This window comes from Hylobates moloch, unplaced genomic scaffold (genome assembly GCF_009828535.3).
Source record: "Hylobates moloch isolate HMO894 unplaced genomic scaffold, HMol_V3 SCAFFOLD_37, whole genome shotgun sequence".
Classification (NCBI taxonomy): Eukaryota; Metazoa; Chordata; class Mammalia; order Primates; family Hylobatidae; genus Hylobates; species Hylobates moloch.
Genome location: NW_026652312.1, coordinates 1,729,028 through 1,735,273, shown reverse-complemented (window position 1 = coordinate 1,735,273; position 6,246 = coordinate 1,729,028). Strand labels below are relative to the sequence as shown.

The 6,246-nt window shown below is 36.2% G+C and overlaps 1 non-coding gene across 1 annotated transcript; it reads right to left on the bottom strand.

Annotated features, from left to right (window-relative positions):
* Window positions 1–5,293: 5,293 nt before the first annotated feature.
* LOC116463470 (U6 spliceosomal RNA) lies at window positions 5,294–5,400 on the bottom strand. The gene has a single exon (XR_004246690.1). It is a non-coding gene; the product is annotated as a U6 spliceosomal RNA (small nuclear RNA).
* Window positions 5,401–6,246: the final 846 nt, after the last annotated feature.

Sequence of the window (6,246 nt, the reverse complement as noted above, 5' to 3'; positions counted from 1 at the left end):
AGGTATTTTATAAATCATTTGCATTTGAATCTTTGGCTCAGGTTCTGCTTCTAGGAGAGTCTGACTTAAGATACCTGGTTAGTAATCTCCAATTCCTGTCATCTTTCTGAGTAACTTTTATGTGTTAGAAGAGAAATGGCAAATAGGTGGCATTTCGCTATCAGGCTTCCCCCACTCCCACTGCTGCCCCTTATTAGGTGCATTGCACATATGCTGGCACTGTTCCTGCTGAGCTCACACATGGCTTCAGAGTTCTCTACAATGTTCTCCAAAAGTTACAGATCATCCTTGAATGTTTTAACTTCTAAACCTCAATATAAAAACAATAACAACAAATAGTGATAGCACTTTTAATCACTCAGTCTCCCACTGTTAGTGATCTAGAGAATTTCATGTATAAATCAGATTAAATCTATGCTATATTCTTACTTATAAGTGAGTATATACCGACATTTTATTCCCCAGTAATGAGTTTTAAAGGAATGATCCAGTTATGTAGTCAGAGACTAAGAGCATAATATTTTGTTGTATGAATCTTATTGGAGTTCTCTTGGAATAGTCATGGGTTTACTTGAAGTGTGTCTCTTGCTGGAGTCTGAAAGTAAGTGTATTAAAAGATGTGGGTTTTTTTCCTTCTGTTCCCAGAAAAGATAACAGCTTCAAATTGGTTTCTCTGACAACGATTCTTTAAAGGACAGTTCTCCTTCCCTTTTTGTCGTCGTGTCTCTGTTTAATTGTTCTTGTTTCTTATCACAGTCTGTGACTATTTTGTTATGTTATAAATTAACTTATTGTTGATGTCTCTAGTTATAATGCAAAAAATATTAAATAATAGTTTCATAAGAACAAGGGCCACAGTCTGACTTGTTTAACACTGTATCTCCAACAGTCCCTTGCCTTGCTAATAGGAGGAATTCAATAACTATGTGATGAACAATTGAACAATGAATCAAAGAATAGAAAGAGGCCTATATGAGGGATGATCTGCAAGGCAGATGGCACGTGTGAGTCAGAAATTGAGGATCACATCTTCTTTCTCATTACTATGATTTTATTATGCATTTTTATTCTAGAACAGTGGATCACATATGGTTTCAGGAGTTAAATGCAATTTACTTTTATATCCTCGTCTATCACCTACTAGCTCAGAGTTGCTTAAAATATCAGGACTCAGTTTGTTACTCTATAAAACAATGTTACATCTAAGAGGGTTGCCATGAAGATAAAATGAGGTGAATTTTTAAAACACCTAGTGTCTGGCATAAAGTAGGTACTCAGCAGAGACAATGTTCCAGAACTTTCAGCATGCAATATGTTTTCCTTTATATATTATAATGATAAATAGAGGAAATTATTATTACTCCCATATATAACACAATTATACTCACTTATGTGAACACATAACTTGTCTGAATAATGCGATTTTGGCTATACTATGAGACATAAAAATTGGAGATCTTCTTGTCCAACATTCTCCTAGACAGTTTCAAGACTGATGATCAAGATTTGCTGTTCATATTCCTTAGACTCCTCCCCTGTACAATAATTTTAAAACATACTGAATTTGAAAAGCCGCTTTAAAATTTCAATGGTCAAATGTAAATAGATAGTAAATGGAAAATACCATTTAAAGAATGCCAGAGGTGGGATGCCCTGTGATGTGAGTAGCTCCTTCAGACCCAAATTCTTTTGCTTATCTATGGAGAAACTGAGCTGCATAAATGTTATTCCAGCTAATCTTGGCCTTCTCCTCGTGCCTTGCCTGGATCATGACTGGAAAATAGGTAGTATAACTGTTTTTTAAACTATGTCTGCATTTGCAGAAAATGCTGTTTGAGAAGTTTGGACATTTTAGTACTATCCCTATCTCTTTGGCCTTTCATTAACTCCCTATCTACTTGCTTTTTCATTAACTCTAAAGATTGCTTAAAAGCCAGGTGTTTTCTTTTTATTTGTTTTGTTTTTTTTTGTTTGTTTGTTTTTTGTTTTTGAGACAGAGTCTGGCTCTGTCGCTCAAGCTGGAGTGTAGTGGCACGCTCTCCGCTCACTGCAACCTCTGCCTCCCAGGTTCCAGCCTGGCTAATTTTTGTAGTTTTAGTAGAAATGGGTTTTCACCATGTTGGCCAGGCCGGTCTCGAACTCCTGGCCTCAGGTGATCCACCCACCTGGGCCTCTCAAAGTGCTTGGATTGTAGGTGTGAACCATTGCACCCGGACAAAAGCCAGGTGTTCTAAAGGTTGCCTTTGCTTGAGTCCAGGATTGTTTTCATCCTAATACAATAACATTTTTTCCTCTCATTTATTTCTACATTAAAGAAGGCTTTAGTGTTTTTACAGAAGCATTTTGACTAAGTAATGTTTTGTTCTCTGTCTTTACTATTTGGAATTTAAAGAAGGAAATTATTTTAGCGTTTTGAAATATGCCAACTGAAGGGGAATTTTCATTATTGGTGTCAGCTGGATTGTAATACTGATCAAAAGTATAATAATAAATAGAGAATATGATTTCCACCCTCAATTGTAAGGAAGGTCACAGTACCCTTATTTTGCTAATTGAAGTTAAATCTGACCAGTTCTATGCCTCACTTTCCCAGGGTGGACAGAAATTCAATTTGGTCATATTTTGAGAGATCATTCTCCTTCTTAGGGTCACACAACAAACTAGAGAACTTTGTAATGCCTGGAATACGGGAAGAAGAACTACATTCTGCAATGCATCAAGTTGTTGACAAGATGCTCATTTTCTGAGCCATGTGATTATTCAGATGTGACAGCTCAATCCTTCCAAGAAAAATGAGCAGAAGCCTAACCATACCATGGTTGTTGGCATTCTCCATCTCCCAAGCATCCACGTGCCACCCCATCTTAGGTTCCAGTGGCTCTCAAGTGCATATTTCTCCATGTGTTATGAAGAACCACATCCCCCACTACTCTCAAGGAAAAAGAAAAAATCAAAACCAAAGGAAACAAAACACCCATCTCTATTCTTCACCTCCAAGAAATTTTCCAGAAGTTGAAGCTCTTTTATTCTTAATATTCTATTAACTTCAGAACCACACCCTTCCATTTATGACAATTTAATTCAAAGCCTCTTATATCTGACCCTAGAAAAAGGGAATCCTTCTGCCTCTAGGACTCAAAGCCCAGCAAAACATTTCAAAAGAGTTCAATGTGAGACGGAAAATAGTTCTCGTTCTTTAAAATTCTTTATAAGAGCAGGATCAAAACATATTATTTGTATCTATAAATTATCTAACCACTAATGGTACCAGGACTTCTTGTCACTAAAAATACGTTCTGTAATGCATTCCAGTGGAAAGCAGTGTTTATAGTGCACCTGAATTAGACTTGTGTGTATAGTCAGACAGGGGTATTGTTCTAAAATTAATGGTGAGTTGTAAGATTGTATACATTTATAATTAATTTTTCAAAACCTTGGGTAGTTGGTGAGACTTATTTCAGGTTTCTTTTCTTTATTTCTGTAAGTAGCTTTGATCCTTGCATGCAGTATAAGGTACTCTAACTAGAATTTTAGCTTTAATGTTACCATCTGAAAAATATCTTCTGGTTGCAACTTTAACACATTCCTCATACATGATATAAAGTGCAAGAATGTTTTATTGGTAACATACCAGTCAGTACACTGCTATTTAAGTTCTGAAAAAAGTAGGCAATCAAAAACCAATAGGACAACAAAAACTAACTTTGTGGTCATTTTGTGATAATATGATAAAATTTTGCTCATTCTGATTTTTTAAAAAATAGCTATTTAATCATGATATATTTTAGCATAGTCACATAAAAAAAACCTAATTACTGTTGCCAAAAGGAGAATGCTGAACAATGATGTTTGTGGGATAAAATTCTTTTATGGAATTCATTAGCAGTATCAGACACAAAAATATTTATGATGTTATAAAACTGCTGGAAAAAAGAAGACATTCTGTATAGTTCAGGGTTTATTTGGGCCTCAAAATACTTTTATGACCTTGAAATTCTCCCAGGTTGTGAGTTCACAGAGTTTATACAATGTGCAAGGAACACCTTTGAAATGAGACTGAGAAGCCTTTCAATGAATTTGATCACTCGATATAATTTGCTATGAATGCTATATTCAGTCTACATAGCAAAGTTACACTGAAGGTTTGAACAAGGGAGAGGGCTATGTTCTAGTAAAACAACCTTGAATATCAGACCTACATTTTAAAAATAAATATAAATAAATATATATTCATAGCAAATGATACATAAGTGATCAAATCCATTTAAAGTCTTCTCAGTCTAGAGAAAATGTGTCTCTGTATGAAGTCATAGAATTTCTTCTTCATTAGGTTTAGCCTTATCTCCACCCCCCCATATTTATCTACTCTAATGGACATACTTGTTTTTCTGTTTAGTATCCCTCTCTTCTTCCTCCTCATTTTGAAACAATACTGACACATTTCACTAACTCATAGCTGTAGTGGTGGGTCCCAGATATAATCACTGCATTTCTTTTCCCCTGTTGTAAGTATTGGGTTAGTACTGGCCGTGTAAACTACACAAGCCAGCTAGATATACCTTAGAACACGTAGTTGGAATACTGTAGCCGGAGTGCTTTCTCTCCAACTGGTGTAAACACCAGTTGCTACAACTGTAAGAGGAATTAATCTTAACCTTACACTAACACTTATTTTTAAAAATCAGAGTGATTGGGGTGAATTGGATCAGCCAAATTCTGCTATAACTCTGGAATTCTAGTTATATCAGTCAATACATTTATGTTACTGTTAAGGCAATTGGAGCTGCAATTTCTCTTGTTATTTGCATAAAACTTCACAGACTTAGCAACCAAATTATTCTCTTTAGAAAAGGAAACATTTATTCCTTCCTGCCTTATCCAAGTATAAAAACTTCTGTATTGTCATAATAAAAATGACTAACTTTTTCCTCAGGCTTCACTCTCCAATAGTTATACCGTTATTTATTTTCCCTTTGAAAACAGATTTACTAAAATGTGTGACAGGTTGTAGGCATTGCCCCAAATATCCAAAATCTAGGTAGTAATTGCTTTCTTTCTTTTTCTTTCTTTTTTTTTAAATTATACTTTAAGTTCTAGGGTACATGTGCACAACGTGCAGGTTTGATACATAGGTATACATGTGCCATGTTGGTTTGCTGCACCCATCAACGCATCATTTACATTAGGTATTTCTCCTAACGCTATGCCTCCCCCAGCCCCCAACCCCGCAACAGGCCCTGGTGTGTGATGTTCCCCGCCCTGTGACCAAGTGATCTCGTTGCTCAATTCCCACAAAAATATAGAATGCTTCAGGAATCTACATGTCATCCTTGAGCAGGGGCCATGCTAATCTTCTCTGTATAGTTCCAGTTTTAGTATATGCGCTGTTGAAGCGAGCACGGTAGTAACTGCTTTTCTTGCAGGAGCAAGGTTGTAGGTTGAAGTGGAACTCAACCTACAAAGCAAAGTTACGCTGAAGGTTTAGACAAGGAAGGGGGCTATGTCCTAGCAATACAACTTCGAATATCAGACCTCCATTTTTAAAATAAGTAGTTTATGTCCTCCTTCCTGGGAATTTCTGACCACCTTCTCTGTGAGATCTAGCCTCCTACTATGAGGTGTTTCTTTGCTTCTCTGTTTTCTAGGCCGCTTGTACTGGATGTCTTCTCCAAATTCCAGTCTCCTCCTTTTATTAAAAAAGCAGTAAGTATAATTTAGCTCTTTCTGCCTCTTTTTAGCTAAGATCCACATTTGTACTTCTAAGGACTCCTTAAAGTGCTCTATTAAATAACAGATTAGCCAAGGTGAGTGCTGTCCTTCAGTAGCTCAAACCTGGTGAAGGCTCTGCGGTTGACATCTTCCTTATTTTGCTCTTCCATAAGACTCGGTGGAAAGGGGAGTTCGTTTTCTGTGTTATTTGAATCATGCCTCTTATCTTTAGAACAGAAGTAACTTTATACACAACTTCAGCCCTTCAATGCAATTGTCTGTCTCTCTCACTAGAACATGAACTCTGTGAAGGCAAACTATCATATTAACATTAGTTTCTCTCTTCACAGCACATAGGTATTCAATAAATATTTGTGGAATGAATGAAAATGTAACAGAGCAATGCAAATAAAAATTCAGTATATGAGGGAATTTCATTTGACCAAATATCACAGGCATTAGCATAATTTTATCCAAGTATTATAGTCACGTGTCGCTTAACAATGAAGCTACATGCTGAGAAATGTATCATTAATG